The 21,629-nt window shown below is 53.7% G+C and overlaps 1 protein-coding gene and 1 long non-coding RNA gene across 2 annotated transcripts in view; one reads left to right on the forward strand and one right to left on the reverse strand.

Moving 5' to 3' along the window:
- The window catches only part of LOC147021206 (uncharacterized), a 777,227-nt gene that overhangs the window by 107,564 nt on the left and 648,034 nt on the right, over nt 1–21,629 (reverse strand). The window lies entirely within an intron of this gene.
- The window catches only part of LOC147021208 (uncharacterized), a 126,033-nt gene continuing 113,507 nt past the window's right edge, over nt 9,104–21,629 (forward strand). The window contains exons 1-2 of the mRNA XM_085893697.1: nt 9,104–9,243; nt 9,346–9,874. The gene's annotated coding sequence lies outside the window, so the exon portion shown is untranslated. The remainder of the gene's footprint in view (nt 9,244–9,345; nt 9,875–21,629) is intronic.

Here is a 21,629-nt window from a genome sequence, read left to right on the forward strand (position 1 = left end):
TCGACTTATGAGTTGCTTATAAGTAGCGTTTGTGGACGTGTGTAAGCGTCCACATATCGTGTGTAAAACTTATCCCCATCGCATGCGGAACGTGTGGCATACGCCGAGTCCGTCCAAAAATTTTGAACATGTTTAAAATTTCTTGACGTACTCTACTTACTACGACGTATGATAGCGTACTTTAGCGTTCTACTCATGTATACCAAACTTACTCATACCGTATTTGACGTGCCCCAACGTTTTAGACACATTTTTCTTAGGTCGGCATATGCTGGCAAGATCGCCAAGGTGTGACCGCGATGTTGACACTTCCATTTCTACGGCAGTTATGATTCGAATCGTTGTGCGTCAGCCTTTTAATAGGCTACGTCACGACATCGTCGGCGATGCGTGCAACGCGCTATGCCTAAGTTAGACTATCGTTGGGCATCGGTTGTGTAGGCTGCCAACACGTTCAGCATTCGTTGGTATTAGTTATCTATAACACAACGAAGCGTTCTGTGTCCATTACCAATGCGTTATACATAAGACCAAGTCGCTATGAATATGTCCGAATCTTTTAAAAAAAACATCAAAAGTTCAACGTAAGCCAGCGTTTTACATACATTTTAATACGTTGCCATCGCTGGCTAAAACGTCAAGGTGTGACCGGGCCTTAACCAATGGCAGGCAGTGCCTGCCAATCAGAAGAGACCAATGAACTTTTGTTTCAATTACGTTGCAAAGTTTTAATAATTGATGACTTGTTTCATTTATATAATTGATGCACGGTCAGAATGAGATGTGTCGTAAGATTTAACCATGTTGTGGACAACGCCTATCCAAGGCTAACCAAGAAGGTGTTAATTTTAGTGAAATTGGATATTGGCAACTTTGAGATCCTCATGGTAAGGTCAAGTCTCAGATTTAATTGATGACTTGTTCACTTATTATTCATGGAGATATTGTTGCGGATTTGGAAACCTTGCTGCACACAACAGCCAGGTCCCAGAGATCAGCTATATTGGTAAGTATGTGTTAATAGTTAGAATCCATCCCCTGTGTCTAACGAATTTTGTTTGTGTGCTGTAGGATATTTTTATAGTTAGGATTTTTACATTTTAATTACCAACAACAACATTACACCTGCCTTCGCTTCTTCACCATCGGCCTTTCCCATGCGCATGCGTGTCAAGCACAGCTGGGGGCGGAGTCCAATATGCCATGCGGGGTTTCATTGGATGTTGGCGTCTTGGATTTCGCTCCAAATACGGGCATGGCACCCCTCTCAGCCAATCAGAGGGGTGCGAGCACGTCTGCCACCTCTCGGCCAATGGGAAGCCAACACAACATATTGCTGTTCGACTTCCTGGTCGAGGGGTGGAGACATGAGAACCCCCCTCCGACCAATCTCGCATGGCCAGGAGATGACCCGACACGCCTGTCCAATGAGGAGGGGAATGACGTGGGACGGATCCCTCCCACCTGTCAAGGCATGAAATATTTGGAGTCGCGGAAGGTGGTACAGGGGGACTTGGCTGCACAAAACGTTCTCGTCTTTGATGATTTGGTGGCAAAGGTTAACAACTTTGGCTTAGCCAAACAGCAGGCTCTTGTTTGTGTGGGGTGACCGGCTGAGAAGTTCTTCCCACCGCGAATCGCCTGCCTGCGAGCCGGAGGAGCATGCCAGCGCCCGACGCTACCCTCCGTACCTGGTGCTTGGAGCGGCATTGTGTTACGGATTTGAGTCCCGCCACCCCAAGATCATCGAGAACCACACGAAGTGGGAAGGTCCAAGCCAGCTTCTTACCTCCAGCTCACCTTCCCTCTGAGCTGGGGATGTCAATAAAGGCCCCGGCCATCATTTCTTTTTGGGGGGTGTGTGTCTGTGTGTGGGCCAGTCTATTAAGTGGAACCGTAAAGTGCCTTTTTCCTTGTAAATTACATTCCTTTTATTCGGTTTACTCTGCCTTCTTGCATCTTCCCCTCCCCCATTATAAATAATTATCCCTTTTGTTGAATGTTCCAGCTCATTTCTGTGATTCTTTCATTGGCTTGGCACGGTGTGTATTGAGAAATGGTGAGGCTGTAAATTGTTCATTTGGACCGACGGGCCTTGGTAATCACCGATCGGGTTACACACGGTTCGGGCACGGTAATGGCTCTTTCAGCTCGAGGTCCGTCGAGGGTGTGAATTCCCCGGTAGCTTGTCCGCGTGGGTAATTAGGTATATTGAAGTTTGGCAATTGACCCTACCCCACGCGGTCAAATTATTGCCGATTCATGGTCCAGTAAGGGACCCATGCCTTTTGGACTTATCCGAGACTCACGACCTAAATTCCAGGTGTTCGCTGGAGCCGACTCTACTGCTCCCCCTAGCGGTCGTGCTCGCCACCGATACCCCGCCCCACAACAATTGGTGTTCAGGAGTGTGATTCGGTCCCTACGCCTCCATAGAGAAATTCACGGGAGTCGGATCAGGGGGTACGGAGCAACCCCCCCCCACCCCCCGTTCCCTCCAAATTGAGAGCGAGTGAAATTTATTCTCAATCGTAACATGGCAAGCCAAGATGAGCTGGGGCAGGTGGGTTTAGAGGTCAGTTTAGGGGAATCCATGGTCCAGGACGAAACCCCCATGTGAGAACTTTCCCCATGATCATACCCAGAAATAATGAGCGCGGGAGGAACGGCGGAAAACAACCCCCCTCCCCAGTTAAAGTCCCCGCCCCAACCCCCCCCCCCCGATCCCTGTCATGTCCGCGACCGATTGTGGCAGATCGGCTCTGCTCGAGCCATCGGGCATCAAACAGTTGGTACGAATGATGCAGAGACTTGATGGGAGACTTGAATGGCGAGCCTCAGAGGCCAAGTTGAGCTATTTTGGGAAGCGCGTCGGTCCCGCCAGAAGCCGCATACGAGGCCCATTCGGCATTTTGCGAACGGCCCTCACGCGCGTCAATGTGGAGGAAATCCGGTGCGGAAACACTCCGCATTTGGGACAAGAAGACCTCGCGGATGGTTAAAATGTAGGCGAGGGTTGTGTGAATTTGGAAAGCATGGGTCCCCATGCGAGCGTGTGTGCGGGGCATCATGTGATGCATGCCGCGCGCTCTGTTCGCGGAACTCGCGGAGCGGGTCCACGGGACGATACACTTGGGCTGGCCTGCACGGCAACCCATGCATGTTCGGTGTGCGAGTGATGTCAACGGGGATTTCGCGGCACGAAGGCCATGTGAACAGCGCACGTTGCCCGTGTGGGGAACCCCTCGGAAGCGAGTGCTGAGTGCGATGCGCAGGGCGATGACAAGGCCCCAGGTATCGTCCGACGGAAGGGACGAACGAGCGAGTAGCAGACCGCCGCGCTGGCGGTGTTAAAAAAAAATGAGCCTTGCCCCGGTGGAGCAGTAGAGCCGGCTCCCACCGAGCACCTGCAATTTAGGTCGTGACTCTCGGACAACTCCGAAGGTCACGGGTCACTGAAGGACCGTGGGCGCCAATTCACTGACGGCGTGGGGTCGGGTTAATAGCCAATTTTCAATATACCTAAGTACCCACGTCGTCAAATTACCGGGGAAGTCACACCCTCGATGGACCTCGGGAGGAACGGGCCGTTTACCGAATCCGAACCAGGTGTAAACCGAGCGGGGATTACCAAGATCCGTCGGTCCAAATGACAACTTACTGGCCCAAACAGCCTTACTATTTCTAAAGCCTGCACGGTGCTGGGTCAATGGAAGAAACGACAGGCAACGAACTGGAACATTTAACAGGGGATTTATTTTACAATAATCGGGAAGGGAGACACAGAGCGGAGTTATCACGAATAAGAAATGTAATTCACAATGTACAAGGAACTTAACAGTTCTACTTACAAAGGGGGCCCACGGACAAACACACACACACACACACACACACACACACGAAAATGGACCCCGTGTGTCTTTATTCGGTCCTCCCACCGAGGAGGAGAGTTCAGCTGGGGGAACCAGAGCCTGGCCGGGGTACCTTCCCGCTTCGTGCGGTCACACCGACTCGAACCCACAACCCGAAGTCCACGGTTCATGACCCTGGCTGCTCCATCACCAGACTTGCCCTCCAATGGACCGCCAACTGCTCGAACCATGACCACCATGGTGAGCCCCTCAGAGGACAGCAGACCGCTCCAACCATGACCACCACTGCCGCAGACCGCTCGAACCACGACCATCACTGTCTGCAGTCCTCTCATCTTTTCCACCAACAACACCTCAGGGCGTCTCTGGAACTTTTTGGACCTCCCTCAGTGGGCGGAGCCTTGGTCAGCACACCTTGCCGTTCGCCTCTAATTGGCCAGGATCCTTCGGGCACAGCCTTCCTGGGTGGGATTTCAGCAATGCCAGGAGAAAGCCGCCCCTCCCCTCCACGCGTGTTTGAGGAAGGTGGATGGTGGTGAAGCCCCATTGTGTGTGGAACGTTCGTGGAAGCTGAGGACTGGGACCGCGAGGCCCCCCCTCTCGGCAAGTCAAGGGACGAGCAGCCAACAGTGCTGATGGAGTGTGATGGGCAGGTGTTGAGATGTAATAACCTAAATATAAAATAAATCGTTGCGCACACACGAAATTTCCATTAGACATTGGGGATGGATTCTAACTATACACATACTTATCGAAATTACTGAACTATGGGGACTCTTGCTGTTTGTGTGCAAAAGGTTTCCAAATCCGTAACAATATGACCATGGGCAGATGTTATCCCTGAGGCGGATATCGGTCTTGCTGTCCTTTACCAGTGGCTTGCTATTTGTAAGAAATTAAACTTTCCGGCCTTTTCATGCTGTACCAACTTGGTTGGAATTATTAAATGGAATTTCCTTATGTATCAGCAAATGAATATCTTGCAATCATGAGAGTGGAATGTGTGGAGTGGACAATCCTGATGATGTTCTCCAGAGAGGCTTGTGTTCAAGACTTTCTGCTCTCTACACTTTTCTGCTCCCTGGCTCCTTCACACCTGTATGCCTCCGGGTATACAACATATGGTGTGAGGGACTTTGGCAACAGTGCCCTGCACAAGATGCTCCTCTCGTCCACATATTCTCCTCCACCTTCTCTCATTGACTGAAGCTCTGACCTGCACCAAGTTTATCCAAACATAGTTACACGTTCACCATGACGGAATGTGAGATTGTGCTGGGAGAAAGGAGATCCGTGAGAGACTCCACTCTGGAAGGTGACGTTGGACTTTTGAAGTAAATTGCTGGTGCTCGCTGCTTCTTCTTCTTCTTCTTCTTCTTCTTCTTCTTCTTCTTCTTCTTCTTCTTCTTCTTCTTCTTCTTCTTCTTCTTCTTCCTCTTCTTCCTCTTCTTCCTCTTCTTCCTCTTCTTCCTCTTCTTCCTCTTCTTCCTCTTCTTCCTCTTCTTCCTCTTCTTCCTCTTCTTCCTCTTCTTCCTCTTCTTCCTCTTCTTCCTCTTCTTCCTCTTCTGGTGTAGCCTGCGGGCATGCAGGGCGGGGCATGATTATGGGAGGAGGGGTCGGCGTGGTCATCAGGTCTGCAAGGGATATAAGGTGTGCGCGCTGCCTGAGGCGTTGTAGTAATGCTGGAGTCGCCCGGCTCGTGAGTGTGCTGAATACGCAATAAAGGAGAGCCGCGGGCAAAGTACGCCCGCGCTCGCGCTTGTGCAACACAGCCCGGCTCGACTGTTCCCCCGCTCGTGTCTGCCTGCTAAGCATATTCTATTCAGTACACCACAGTTGGCTGACGAGGATCTTCGGATCGGCGTGTGCAGGGCGGCAAATGACCCGTGCGGTTCCAGGCTACGGAGCCAAGGGTCTCGCCAGCACGAGCATGGCAGAAGGTCGGTGCACGGCGCACGAACGCGTGCCCGCCTTCGTCGGAATCGACTTCGGCCACGTCGAGTGGGCAACGGCCGTGCTCACTGTTCGTTTTATTGAGGCACGACGAATCGGGGGAATAATTTCTGCAGAGCCACGGCTAAAGAACGAGGACACGCGGTTCGGCTCGAACGCGGCGTTGGACGTCGCACAAGCTCTGAAGAATGTCCGGGGTCTCGATGGTTGGGGCACAGCAGATGGTCCGGGGGTCAGCGCGATGTGCCAGGCGCGTACGGCGCGTGCACGGTCTGCGGCGCGGGTCGTGGGCGAGCGTTGCAGTGCAGTCACTCGGACGGCGGTCTGAGCACTCGAGGACGTCTATGGGGTGTGCGCCGAGAGTCATCGCCCATCATTACAGTCATAGATGGCAGTGTGCGAAGCGGTCCTTCCGTCCCGGGTCAAGACCTACTGCCGGCATGGTGTTCGGTGCATGGCGTGCACGGTGACGCCCCGGGTCGAGTTTTGCGGCCGGGGCACAGAGATTCCAGCGACCCGGAGCGGGAGATGCTGCCGGGGTTAGACCTGCTTTCAATTGATCCGGAGCTGACAAGATCAGTGGCAGGGGAGGTTGAAGTGATCGGGGCACTGATCGGGTGTCGAATTGAGTCCACTCGTGCTGCCCGCGCATCGCGCGCGTACACCGGCGAAGCGGTTGCGCCGCCTGTTCACCTGCGACAAATGTGCCCGTATAAGAACACCGTGTGTTTGCATTGTCACAAGGTGGGACATTTGAAGCGTGTGTGTCGGATGGCGGGGGCCTCCGTTGGGGTCTTGGATGACGAGGTGCGGGAGGACCCCAGTGACCTGGAGATCGGCCTGCAACCGGGGCATGGCGATGCCGGCGGGCCGGAGCAGGAGATGCAACCACGGTTGAGTCTGTTTTCCGTTGGTTCGGAGATGACGACGCCGTTCACGGTGGAGGTCGAGGTGAATGGCGAGCCGACCGTGTTTTGCGTGGACACCGGGGCTGCGGTGTCGGTTATGGGTGAACAGGCGGCTCGTGGTCTTTGCGGTGTTCGCCTGGTCAAGACGGCCTTGTCGCTGTACACGTACACCGGTGAAGCGATTGCACCGCTTGTGAGGGCCGACGTCTCGGTGCGCTGCCGAGGTCGACGCGCCCGGCTCTCGGTGTTCGTGGTGCGAGGGGAGGGGCCCGCCCTTTTGGGTCGGGACTGGCTGGCGCACCTTGGGCTGGATCTCCGGTTCGTACCTCCAGGTGTGCCAGTGCTCTCTTCGATGCCTTCGTCGAGTACCGAGGGCGAGGTTCTGGCGGCGGGAGCCGCGTCGATGCAACGGGAGCGGCCGTTCGTTGCTGCCTGCGGCGGTGATGTACGGTTCAGGAGCGGCGAGAGCCGTATCAGCTCTCGCGATGAGTTCCCGCGTTTCGGCAGCGTTCGTGAGGCAATGTGCGCCGGTGTTGTTCGGGCAGCTTCGACAGGTTGCGGTGAGCCCGTGGCGTTAAAGGAAGTCGCGAGTCACAACATCGAGTCGACAACCAAGAGACGGACTCGTGATGTGGGTTGTGGGTTGCTGTTCATTGCATATGTGTTTTTCCTTGCTCTCGTGATGCAGTTTAACATTGTTGAAATAAATGCCAGCAGTTCCCGTGTGAGAGTGGGTTTGGCGGAGATCAATCAATGGGATTTGTATTATCATCAATGTGATGTGGTGGCTTTGGGAGCGGTGGTGGCGAATAAAAAGGTTGGGTTGGCCTTCCATTGTCCCGGGCCGCGGGTAGTTGCTTTGTCATGTGCTGGGATTTTATCAAAAGAATGCGCTGTACGGAAAAATGAGTTTGCAATGGTTCGAATGATGTTCGTAGTGATTTATAACGAGCCTATGATTGAAGTGTGGTTTAAATGGAATTGCTACCGTCTAACTGCCATGTGGGTCTCGGAGATCGACTCGGAGCCAAGACTGGTGCGCTGGTCGGCATTACCCCCACCTCTGGTTGCGGGCACAGCTCTCTGTGTTCGCTCAAGGCCGTTTAGACGGGCGTTGGCGTCTCAACTGATTGTGGTGCGTGGGTTGTTTTGGAGCATTGAGTGCGTCCAGCCAGCGGTGCTGTTCAGCGCCCCCAGCCAAGGTCGATCGAGGCTCGCGCTGGCGCCACGGCTTCCAGACAGCGGGCTTCCGGCCTCGGAATGTTTATCTATGTCGGGTCTGCCTGGGGGGGGGGGGTGGGCCGGAGGCGTTTGATGGTGCCGGGGGAGGTTTGCTCGGGAGATCGCCACGGCCTCGCCGAGGGTCATGTCAGCATGAGCTGCCTGGGGGCGTTTCCGCTGTGTAGGGCTGCTGTGCTTTTCGCCTTGCTGCTTCATATCGGTAACGCGGCCAGAGTTTGGGAGGTGCTGTGTGGCCGTGGCAGCTCCATTAGCTCGCTTTCACGCATTATATGATGTGATGTGCTGTTATACTTCGCTGTTTTCATTTTTTGTGCCTTGTCGACTATTATACCGTAGTCCTTCGTGTTGTTTATGCTTATTATGATGGTGATCATTTAATAATCATAGTTTTTGGAGGGAGGAGTGTGGTGTAGCCTGCGGGCATGCAGGGCGGGGCACGATGATGGGAGGAGGGGTCGGCGTGGTCATCGGGTCTGCAAGGGATATAAGGTGTGCGCGCCGCCTGAGGCGTTGTAGTAATGCTGGAGTCGCCCGGCTCGTGAGTGTGCTGAATACGCAATAAAGGAGAGCCGCGGGCAAAGTACGCCCGCGCTCGCGCTTGTGCAACACAGCCCGGCTCGACTGTTCCCCCGCTCGTGTGTGCCTGCTAAGCATCTTCTATTCAGTACACCACACTTCTTCCTCTTCTTCCTCTTCTTCTTCTTCTTCTTCCTCTTCTTCCTCTTCTTCTTCTTCTTCTTCTTCTTCTTCTTCTTCTTCTTCTTCTTCTTCTTCTTCTTCTTCTTCTTATTCTTATTCTTATTCTTATTCTTATTCTTATTCTTATTCTTATTCTTATTCTTATTCTTATTCTTCCTCTTCTTCTTATTCTTCCTCTTCTTCTTCTTCTTCTTCTTCCTCTTCTTCTTCTTCTTATTCTTATTCTTATTCCTCCTCTTCTTCTTCTTCCTCTTCTTCTTCTTCTTCTTCTTCTTCTTCTTCCTTTGGGAAAGGCCACGAGTTTTCCAAACGCTCAAGTTATTGTCATCCATTCAAAATTATTATTATTTGGCCACTGGTTGTACTTTTGCTGGAAGAAAGACTGTGCCACTGTTGCAGTGCCCCCTGCAGGTGAGTGTGGTGAAATGAAAGAAGAAGAAGAAGACAAAGCCGCACTTCGTGACGTGTGACTTGTTTGTGCAGCTCCAGCTGGAAAACTGCATTGACTCAAGGCATGGACCCTCGGTTCTTCTCGTTGACTGGTGTTTTCGTCCACTGAGGCTTAAACGGTGAGAGTTGAGAGAGTACCGAGCTCTGTGTGTTCGCTGGTTAATTATTATTATACTTCGCTGGATTTGATTGTTGATGAACCTTTTTGTTTGTGTTTGCAGAGATGGCTTCAATCAAGCAAATTAAAGCCGAATTCAAACCGAAGGCCTTTCTCTCTCTCATTCATTTCAGTTGAAACTTGTGTTTTGTTTATGCTTTCAGATATCACTTTGATTGAGTAAATTTAAGCCTCGATAGTGAAATCGGCTTGTTTAGATTCCACAACAATGATGAAATGAAGGGTGGAGCAGGAGACGACGATTGGGCGTGTCCTCCAACTGGGCGTGTCCTGCGACTGGGCGTGTCCTGCGACTGGGCGTGTCCTGCGACTGGGCGTGTCCTGCGACTGGCCGAGTCCTCCGCAAGTGATTTGAGCTTCCGGGGAGGTGGGGCACGAAGAGAGTGAGGCCTGTGGAAGAAAGCAGCGATGAGTCGGAGGTGTGTAAAGGAGTTCAGGCTCAAGAGGAGACAAATGATAAATTTCTAATTATAATCCCGTCTTTGGAAGGAACCAAACCATCGATTTTCGGCAAAACTTGAACCGGAACTCGAACTCAGGTCCTCGTGGTCGGGGAGGAACTGATCGAAGAGGTATTTTCGGAATTCTTATTTAACACTGAGAAAGATCCGTGAACCGTTAATTTAAATATAAAATAATTTTCTGTTCCTTGATGACGGAAATGAAGGAAAGTTAATGGTGTTTTTATTGAATGTTTGTTGAGGTGTTTGATTGTTGATTTCATGAGGTGATTTTAACTCGTTTTGTTTGATTCACCACATTGTTTTATATCACATCGTCACTAAACTTCCTACAACGAGGATTAAACCTCATTCTTCCTTTTAACTACAAAACTACCGGAAACCTTTTATGATTAACTTGTAAATCCAATTTGATATCCACATGAGGAGGTGTAACAAGGGGACGAGGTACGATTACCTACTTTACCTGTTCCGTGGGATATTTAACGTTAAGAACCCGAATGGAGATGAAAAACCTGATTCATAATCCAAAAACTCATAAACATCGTGTGGGTCTAAAATGTAACATCCTCGTTAACCTTCCACGGACATTCCATCTCAGGTCAATTGGATCCACAGGGAAATCATTCCGGAAATCTCGAACTCTGAGAGAAAGTGTTGTCCCCCCCCCCCCAACAGGCCGGCCTCCTCCCTACTGCCTCTCCTCCCTGCCACTCACACTTCCTGCTCTCACTGCCTCCTCATCACTACCTGCCATCACGACCCCCTCATCACTGCCTGTCCTCACTGCCCCTCACCACTTTCTGCTTTCACTGCCCACTCACCACTGCCTGCTCTCACTGCTCACTCACCACTGCCTGCTCTCACTGCCTCGTCACCACTGCCTGCTCTCACTGCCTCGTCACCACTGCCTGCCTCACAACCTCCTCACCACTGCCTGTCCTCACTGCTTCTCACCACTCCTGTCCTCACTGTCCCCTCATCACTGTCTGCCCTCACTGCCTCCTCACCACTGCCTGCCATCACTACCCCTCACTACTGCCTGCACTCACTGCCCCTCACCACTGCCTGTCCTCACTTCCCCTCACCATTGCCTGTCATCACTGCCCACTCACCACTGCCTCCCGCTCTCACTGCCCACTCACCACTGCCTCCTGCTCTCACTGCCTCCTCACCACTGCCTGCTCTCAATGCCTCCTCACCACTGCCTGCTCTCAATGCCTCCTCACCACTGCCTGCTCTCAATGCCTCCTCACCACTGCCTGCTCTCAATGCCTGCACTTACTGCCCCTCACCACTGCCTGTCCTCACTACCCCTCACTACTGCCTGCACTCACTGCCCCTCACCACTGCCTGCCCTCACTTCCCCTCAACATTGCCTGTCCTCACTTCCCCTCACCATTGCCTGTCATCACTGCCCACTCACCACTGCCTCCCGCTCTCACTGCCCACTCACCACTGCCTCCTGCTCTCACTGCCTCCTCACCACTGCCTGCTCTCAATGCCTCCTCACCACTGCCTGCTCTCAATGCCTCCTCACCACTGCCTGCTCTCAATGCCTGCACTTACTGCCCCTCACCACTGCCTGTCCTCACTACCCCTCACTACTGCCTGCACTCACTGCCCCTCACCACTGCCTGCCCTCACTTCCCCTCAACATTGCCTGTCCTCACTTCCCCTCACCATTGCCTGTCATCACTGCCCACTCACCACTGCCTCCCGCTCTCACTGCCCACTCACCACTGCCTCCTGCCCTCACTGCCTCCTCACCACTGCCTGCCATCACTACCCCTCACTACTGCCTGCACTCACTGCCCCTCACCACTGCCTGCCCTCACTTCCCCTCAACATTGCCTGTCCTCACTTCCCCTCACCATTGCCTGTCATCACTGCCCACTCACCACTGCCTCCCGCTCTCACTGCCCACTCACCACTGCCTCCTGCTCTCACTGCCTCCTCACCACTGCCTGCTCTCAATGCCTCCTCACCACTGCCTGCTCTCAATGCCTCCTCACCACTGCCTGCTCTCAATGCCTCCTCACCACTGCCTGCTCTCAATGCCTGCACTTACTGCCCCTCACCACTGCCTGTCCTCACTACCCCTCACTACTGCCTGCACTCACTGCCCCTCACCACTGCCTGCCCTCACTTCCCCTCAACATTGCCTGTCCTCACTTCCCCTCACCATTGCCTGTCATCACTGCCCACTCACCACTGCCTCCCGCTCTCACTGCCCACTCACCACTGCCTCCTGCCCTCACTGCCTCCTCACCACTGCCTGCCATCACTACCCCTCACTACTGCCTGCACTCACTGCCCCTCACCACTGCCTGCCCTCACTTCCCCTCAACATTGCCTGTCCTCACTTCCCCTCACCATTGCCTGTCATCACTGCCCACTCACCACTGCCTCCCACTCTCACTGCCCACTCACCACTGCCTCCTGCTCTCACTGCCTCCTCACCACTGCCTCCTGCTCTCACTGCCTCCTCACCACTGCCTGCTCTCAATGCCTCCTCACCACTGCCTGCTCTCACTGCCTCCTCACCACTGCCTGCTCTCAATGCCTCCTCACCACTGCCTGCTCTCAATGCCTCCTCACCACTGCCTGCTCTCAATGCCTGCACTTACTGCCCCTCACCACTGCCTGTCCTCACTATCCCTCACCATTGCCTGCTCTCACTGCCCCCTCACCACTGCCTCCTGCTCTCACTGCCCACTCAACACTGCCTCCTGCTCTCACTGCCCACTCAACACTGCCTCCTGCTCTCACTGCCCACTCAACACTGCCTCCTGCTCTCACTGCCCACTCAACACTGCCTCCTGCTCTCACTGCCCACTCAACACTGCCTCCTGCTCTCACTGCCCACTCAACACTGCCTCCTGCTCTCACTGCCCACTCAACACTGCCTCCTGCTCTCACTCCCCACTCAACACTGCCTCCTGCTCTCACTGCCCACTCAACACTGCCTCCTGCTCTCACTGCCCACTCAACACTGCCTCCTGCTCTCACTGCCCACTCAACACTGCCTCCTGCTCTCACTGCCCACTCAACACTGCCTCCTGCTCTCACTGCCCACTCAACACTGCCTCCTGACTCTCACTGCCCACTCAACACTGCCTCCTGCTCTCACTGCCCACTCAACACTGCCTCCTGCCATCACTGCCCACTCAACACTGCCTCCTGCTCTCACTGCCCACTCAACACTGCCTCCTGCTCTCACTGCCCACTCAACACTGCCTCCTGCTCTCACTGCCCACTCAACACTGCCTCCTGCTCTCACTGCCCACTCAACACTGCCTCCTGCTCTCACTGCCCACTCAACACTGCCTCCTGCTCTCACTGCCCACTCAACACTGCCTCCTGCTCTCACTGCCCACTCAACACTGCCTCCTGCTCTCACTGCCCACTCAACACTGCCTCCTGCTCTCACTGCCCACTCAACACTGCCTCCTGCTCTCACTGCCCACTCAACACTGCCTCCTGCTCTCACTGCCCACTCAACACTGCCTCCTGCTCTCACTGCCCACTCAACACTGCCTCCTGCTCTCACTGCCCACTCAACACTGCCTCCTGCTCTCACTGCCCACTCAACACTGCCTCCTGCTCTCACTGCCCACTCAACACTGCCTCCTGCTCTCACTGCCCACTCAACACTGCCTCCTGCTCTCACTGCCCACTCAACACTGCCTCCTGCTCTCACTGCCCACTCAACACTGCCTCCTGCTCTCACTGCCCACTCAACACTCCCTCCTGCTCTCACTGCCCACTCAACACTCCCTCCTGCTCTCACTGCCCACTCAACACTGCCTCCTGCTCTCACTGCCCACTCAACACTGCCTCCTGCTCTCACTGCCCACTCAACACTGCCTCCTGCTCTCACTGCCCACTCAACACTGCCTCCTGCTCTCACTGCCCACTCAACACTGCCTCCTGCTCTCACTGCCCACTCAACACTGCCTCCTGCTCTCACTGCCCACTCAACACTGCCTCTGACTCTCACTGCCTCCTCACCACTGCCTGTCCTCACTGCCTCCTCACCACTGCCTGCCATCATTGCCTCCTCCCTACTGCCTGCCATCATTGCCTCCTCCCTACTGCCTGCTCTCACTGCCCCTCACCAATTCCTGCTTTCACTGCCAACTCACCACTGCCTCCTGCTCTCACTGCCCACTCACCACTGCCTCCTGCTCTCACTGCCCACTCACCACTGCCTCCTGCTCTCACTGCCCACTCACTACTGCTTCCTGCTCTCACTGCCCACTCACCACTGCCTCCTGCTCTCACTGCCCACTCACCACTGCCTCCTGCTCTCACTGCCCACTCACCACTGCCTCCTGCTCTCACTGTCCACTCACCACTTCCTCCTACTCTCACTGCCTCCTCACCACTGCCTGCTCTCTCCACCTCCTCACCACTGCCTGCCATCGCTACCCCTCACCACTGCCTGCCCTCACTGTCTTCTCTCACTGCCCCTCACCACTGCCTGCCCTCACTGCCCACTCACCACTGCCTCCTGCTCTCACTGCCCACTCACCACTGCCTCCTGCTCTCACTGCCCACTCACCACTGCCTCCTGCTCTCACTGCCCACTCACCACTGCCTCCTGCTCTCACTGTCCACTCACCACTTCCTCCTACTCTCACTGCCTCCTCACCACTGCCTGCTCTCTCCACCTCCTCACCACTGCCTGCCATCGCTACCCCTCACCACTGCCTGCCCTCACTGTCTTCTCTCACTGCCCCTCACCACTGCCTGCCCTCACTGCCCACTCACCACTGCCTCCTGCTCTCACTGCCCACTCACCACTGCCTCCTGCTCTTACTGCCCACTCACCACTGCCTCCTGCTCTTACTGCCCACTCACCACTACCTCCTGCTCTCACTGTCCACTCACCACTGCTTCCTGCTCTCACTGCCCATTCAGCACTGCCTTCTGCTCTCTGTGCCCACTCACCACTGCCTCCTGCTCTCACTGTGCACTCACCACTGCCTCCTGCTCTCACTGTGCACTCACCACTGCCTCCTGCTCTCACTGCCCCTCACCACTGCCTGCTCTCACTGCCTGCTCTCACTGCTTTCGTCACCACTGCTTCCTCTCACTGCCTGCTCTCACTGCTCTTACCACTGCCTGCTCTCAATGCCCCTCACCACTGTGGTGTCCGAGGTGCAGTCAGACACGAGAGTGAAGTAGCAACTCCGCTTTCTTGCCCGATCGGATGCACACTTCAACAACCCCTCGCGGGCGAGTCATGATATATGAAACCCAACCACGTGACTACAAGCAAAAGCACCCAGCCCCCATGCAGCACACTTCCTCCCCTTCTAAAATTACAAAAATCAACATTCAAAATCCTCCAAGTACCGTGGCCGTCTCCTGATCCGCCCCGGGCGGACAGCGCCGCCAGACGGCCCAGGCTCAGACACCTCCTGGCTCGGTCGTGGTGACACCCTCGCCGGACTCGCCCCATCCGCAACATCAAGCGCCCCCGGCCGACAAGCTTGCTTGTCTCCCTCGGGCAGGACTGAATCTGGTAAATACTCCGAGTCCGCTAGTCCCGTGGGTGCCGGCACGTCTGGCCTTGGCGATGCAACGCCTGGCCCTGGTGACATCAGAGGTGGGGGCTCCATGTCACGGGGGGTGGGGGGGTGATGCTGTTCAGCGTTCATGCGTTTGGTCTACGTGTCGCTTCCACACCTGTCCATCATCAGTCCGAACCAGGCAATTTGCCGGCCCGAGTATTACAGTAACCATGGCCGGCACCCATTTGGAATCGTGGTAATAATCACGCACCATTACCAGCTGTCCCACATCAAAAGCCCGCACTAGCGTCGGGCGCGACACCGCCCCAGTCACCGACCTCCCAGGTCGCAGCAAATCCAGCCTTGACCTCAATGCACGTCCATACAGACGAATGGCAGGGGTATCATCGGTGGCCGGATGGATAGCATTTCTATATTGCGGCAAGAATACATCAATCGCTGTCTGTGCAGATGCAACCTCCCCTCTACGCAAAGCACGTTTCAACATTTTAACAAATGATTACGCTTGCCCTTTCGTGGCAGGATGATACTGTGCGGACCTCAGATGTCGAATACCGTTTCGACGCACAAAATCATCAAACACACCTGCGACAAACTGCGGACCGTTATCAGAGACCAGAATCTCGGGTATTCCCTTGTTAGCAAAGATCGTCCGCAGCTTCTCTACCGTAATGTCCGCCGATGTATGCTGCATGACCACAAGCTCCGGCCATTTAGAGAACGCATCGATCACAATCAAAAACATTTTGCCTTTCACAGGGCCAGCGAAATCCACATGGATTCTCTGCCAGGCCCTGGCTGGGATCGGCCATAGTCCCGATGCTCGACGCGGATTATCTGCATCTGCCTGACAAGTGGCGCAATGCTTAATCATTTGTTCAATGTCTTTATCTAACCACGGCCACCACAACAGGCTGCGAGCAAGACTCTTGGTCTTCACGATGCCAAGGTGACTGACATGTAGCTCTTCCAAACAATCCTGCCTGAACTTCGGTGGAATCACCGTTCTCATTCCCCACATAATGCACCATTGGGCCAACGACAGCTCTGATGCGAGCGACGTGAACGGCTGAAATGCTGGTTGTGGTGAATTAACGTGAATCGAGGGACATGACGCGGGATCACATGTTGTGCGTCTCGCGTATAAGGGGAGGTCTCTCTGCGGCACGAGTGATTGTCCCCGGGGCATTGCTATTGACATCGGCTGTCCACTTGATGCTCGTTAACTGAAGGTGCTCATTGACTGGTGAGAATGGAGATTATATCGAACTCCGTGCTTACGCGGATTTAGTCTGCAATGGTTAACTGCACATGTATACGTTTCTGCTTATGTACTCCTAGCTGAACCTGTATTTCCTGGTGTGCCCACAGAAGCGGCTCCAATCAAATGGAATAAAGCCTAAACTCTGAAGGTTCATCTCTCGCTCTCATTTCAATTTATTCCATTTGATTTTCTCGGCTCTCTCAACCAAAGATGGACAAGATCTACAAACCAGAGAGGTTCGACGCAGACCCGAACGCGACTGACGCAGAAATGAAATGGTCACATTGGTTCTGCTCCTTCTCACACTATCTGACCATCATCGCGGAGGGAGCTGACAAATTTGCCGCTCTCGTGAATCATGTCTCGCCCAGCGTGTACAGGCTCTTCTCGGGGTGCGACATTTACGAAGCAGCGATCGACGTGCTGCAGGCGCTCTACGTGAAGCCCAAGAACGAGGTATACATACGACATCTTCTCAACACACGCAAGCAAGCAGCCGGGGAGACAATCGATCAGTTCCTGCAAGCTCTGAATCAGCTGGGAAAAGACTGCAGCTTCCGGGCGGTAAGCGCCGAGGAACACCGAAAGGAAGCGACCCGGGAGGCATTCATCCAAGGACTCAGATCAGCCCACATACGGCAACGCTTACTAGAGAAAGCGCAACCCACTCTTGACAAGGTAGTCGATCAGGCTCGAGCGATGGATACGGCTCAGCAGCAATCTGAGTCATTTGGGACACCGATGCTGCTCATGAACGCGCTGCTACGATGGGAACCCAAGGAACCCCACTGGCACAGACACAGCCAGACATGAGGGATGGAGAAACACCCGAGGAGCCGGATACCCAGACCTCGTCAAACTCCTCAGCAACTGCTCCGGTCGGTAAATGCTTCTTTTGTGGGTACAAAAGGCATCCTCGTCAAAAATGTCCCGCCAGAGATGCCACATGCATGAATTGCGACAAGAAAGGGCATTATGCCAGGGTATGTAAATCTACTCTGAGGAGGAATAAACCCACTTCTGCGGCTCTCTACTCGCAAAATAAATTGACTGCAGCCTCCCCGGGGAATCTATCCAAGGCTATCATCAACGTGCGAATTAACGGGCATATGGCTGAGGCACTGATTGATACCGGTAGCTCTGAAAGTTTCGTCAACAGCTCGCTAGTGAAGGGCAGGAAATGGGTAATCCACCCGACTGACAATACGGTATGCATGGCCGCCACCTCACTACAATCCCGCGTACGAGGGTACTGCAATGTTGAATTGGACGTAAAAGGGTACACGCATCGGGATGTAAAGGTGCTGGTGCTTCGTGATTTGTGCGCAGACGTAATTCTGGGTCATAATGTCCTCAAGCAGCACACGAGCGTCGAAATACCCTTTGGAGGAAGCAAGCCTCGTCTAATTTTAAATGCGCTGACCACCGCGGAGGTGACGTCCCCCCAGCTGTTCGCTAACTTGTCGCCGGTCTGCAAACCGATAGCGATCAAATCGCGGCGATATACCACTGCTGACATGAATTTCATCACTTCGGAAACCAAGCGATTACTGGAGGAGGGAATTATAGAACCGAGCGATTCGCCATGGCGCGCACAGGTGTTAGTAACCAGCAGTCAGAACCATAAGAAACGGATGGTTGTCGATTATTCCCAAACGGTCAATCGCTTCACCCAACTCGACGCCTACCCCCTGCCGCGCATAGATGAGATGGTCGAACGCGTGGCTAATTATAAGGTATTCAGTACCATCGACTTGCGAAGCGCCTATCATCAAATTCCCATCCGAGAGGAAGACAAACCGTACACTGCATTCCAGGCAGGGCGGCGCCTCTACCAGTTCAGAAGGATACCATTCGGTGTCACGAATGGAGTAGCTTGCTTCCAACGGGTTATGGACGACATCATCTCAGATGAAAACCTCGAAGACACTTTTGTTTACGTGGATAATGTCACAGTGTGCGGTAGGGATCAGAGGGAACATGATAGGAATCTGGACAGATTCTTGAGCATTGCTGGAAAATATAATCTGACTCTCAACTACGAGAAATGCGTATTCTCGGCAAGGTCAATTGACCTTCTCGGCTACACAATAGCCGACGGCACAATTAAGCCTGATCCTGAGCGATTGCGCCCGCTCCGTGAGCTTCCACCACCTCAGGACTTGCAAACAATGCGCCGGGTGATCGGGATGTTCGCTTACTATGCAAGATGGATTTCGCAATACTCCGAGAAAATACATCCCCTAGTGCATTGCAAAACTTTCCACCAGATGCCGCTGTCGTAAAAGCTTTCCACGATCTCAAGGATGATATCAGTAAGTCCGTGGTTTTATCGATCGACAGCTCGGTGCCCTTCGTGGTGGAGACCGACGCTTCAAATCACGCCATAGCTGCAACACTTAATCAGTCTGGGCGGCCGGTCGCTTTCTTCTCGAGAACTCTCTCTAGAAGCGAGCAGAGACACTCGGCAATAGAGAAGGAGGCGTACGCCATCGTCGAAGCGCTGCGTAAATGGAGACATTATTTACTGGGAAACCACTTCACGCTCGTTACGGACCAACGATCCGTGGCTTTCATGTTTGATGGGAAGAATAGCAGGAAAATTAAGAATGAAAAAATTATGAGATGGCGGATAGACCTAGCCTGCTACAGGTACGACATTGTTTACCGGCCCGGGAAGGAAAACCCTGCTGCAGATACCTTCTCCCGGGTCTACAGTTCGGCAACAATCAGTCAGGCTTTGCAAGACCTCCATGTGTCTCTGTGCCACCCAGGGGTAACCAGGATGGCACATTTTCGTACGCAGACAAAATCTTCCCTATTCTGTTGAAGATATTAAACAAATGAATGCTTCATGCCCTGTTTGTGCTGAACTAAAACCCAGATTCTATGGCGCGGCTTCTGGCAGACTGATCAAGGCTACTTCCCCCTTCGAGAGACTAAACATCGACTTCAAAGGGCCCCTACCGACCGAAACAGACAACAGATACATATTCACCGTTGTTGATGAATATTCAAGGTTCCCTTTCGCGTTTCCGTGCTCGGATATGACCTCGGGCACTGTCGTAAAATGTCTCTCTGACCTCTTCGCTATGTTTGGGAGACCTTCGTACATACATTCAGACAGAGGGCCGTGTTTCATGTCGGCCGGGCTAAAACAATTCCTATTAGAGCACGGCATAGCAACTAGTCGAACGGACGGGTTACAACCCACAGGGAAACGGGCAGGTGGAACGGTATAATGGAGTAATTTGGAAAGCCGTAACTCTGGCGCTGAAATCGAGAGGACTGGGCCCCGAGCGATGGGAGGTTACTCTTCCTGACGCTCTGAATTCCATACGCTCTTTGCTCTGCACGTCCACAAATGCCACTCCTCACGAACGTATGTTTACTCACCAACGACGTTATGTTGACGGTCCAAACGGTGCCCAACTGGCTGACCCACCCGGTACAGTGTTCATGAAACGCCCGGTACGACAAAGCAAGTATGAACCGCTGGTGGAGGGGTCGAACTCATTGACACTAATCCAGAGTATGCTCATGTCAGGCTCCCGGATGGCAGGGAGACCACTGTATCGGTTCGCCATCTGGCTCCCTCAGGTACTCCTCCCGCCGGTACACCACCTCCTGGCACTCCTCCTTCTGACATTTCCCCCCCAGGAACTCCGCCAGGCGGCAGGCTGCCGCGTTCCACCGAGAGCGATCGAGGAGTCATCCCCGGCACAAGTCGAGGCTCACCAAGAGGATCGGGAGTCTCCCTCAAGTGAAACTGCCGTTTACTCCCGGAGAGGTCGACGAATAAGGCCCCCTCGACGACTCAATCTGTAAAGGGGATTATCGGCATTCTCGCTGCTCATGCTCCTATATGCCCATTATATCATATATCGATGCTCATTTCCATGCTCCTACAACTCAAAATAATCACTGCTTGGCATGTATGCTTCTGTAGATCAATTAGTCCGCGTTGCTTGAAATGTATACTCCTATAGTGCTAAAGCAATCATGGTGTGTAAGATGGGCCCCTAGTTACATTTTAAAGGTGGGGAGAATGTGGTGAATTAACGTGAATCGAGGGACATGACGCGGGATCACATGTTGTGCGTCTCGCGTATAAGGGGAGGTCTCTCTGCGGCACGAGTGATTGTCCCCGGGGCATTGCTATTGACATCGGCTGTCCACTTGATGCTCGTTAACTGAAGGTGCTCATTGACTGGTGAGAATGGAGATTATATCGAACTCCGTGCTTACGCGGATTTAGTCTGCAATGGTTAACTGCACATGTATACGTTTCTGCTTATGTACTCCTAGCTGAACCTGTATTTCCTGGTGTGCCCACAGAAGCGGCTCCAATCAAATGGAATAAAGCCTAAACTCTGAAGGTTCATCTCTCGCTCTCATTTCACTGGTGTCGAAGGCAGATCGCTCCAATTCCCCGTAGAAATCGAATGAACGACACGGGCGAGCACTGGATCATGAGCCGATTCCACCGCGACCTGTTTGGCCGTGACCGGCCCGCTCTGAATTTGGCTCAGTGCAAACACATCAACCCGGTCGGCTGATTCAGACGAAGCTGGACCATCCACGCAAGGCAAGCGCGAGAGACCGTCGCAGTTAGCATGCTTCCCGGTGCTTCGGAACTGTATATCGTAGCTGTAGGCAGCAAGGAACAGACACCACCGCTGTATTCACGCGGCCACTGCCACCGGCACCCCGCGCTCGGGTTTCAGGATGAATTGGAGTGGTTTGTTATCTGTCTGCAAAGTGAAATGCCATCCCAGCAGGTATTGATGAAACTTCCGCACCCCCAGACGAGGCTAAGAGCCTCGCGCTCGATCTGGGCATATTCCCGCTCTGCCGCGGACAGGCTCCGGGATGCAAAACAAACAGGCCGCTCGGAACCATCGTCCATCCTGTGGGAGAGCACCGCCCCGATGCCGTATGCGGAGCTGTCACATGCCAATAAGAGCGGACGTACAGGCTCGTCGTGACCGAGGACCGTATCCTCCGTGAGCAGTCGATTGACGCGGTCGAACACTGCCTGGTGTTCAGTCCTCCACGC

The sequence above is a fragment of the Eptatretus burgeri genome, chromosome 8 (genome assembly GCF_056783735.1).
Source record: "Eptatretus burgeri isolate ZD-2024b chromosome 8, Ebu_testis_v1, whole genome shotgun sequence".
Classification (NCBI taxonomy): domain Eukaryota; kingdom Metazoa; phylum Chordata; class Myxini; order Myxiniformes; family Myxinidae; genus Eptatretus; species Eptatretus burgeri.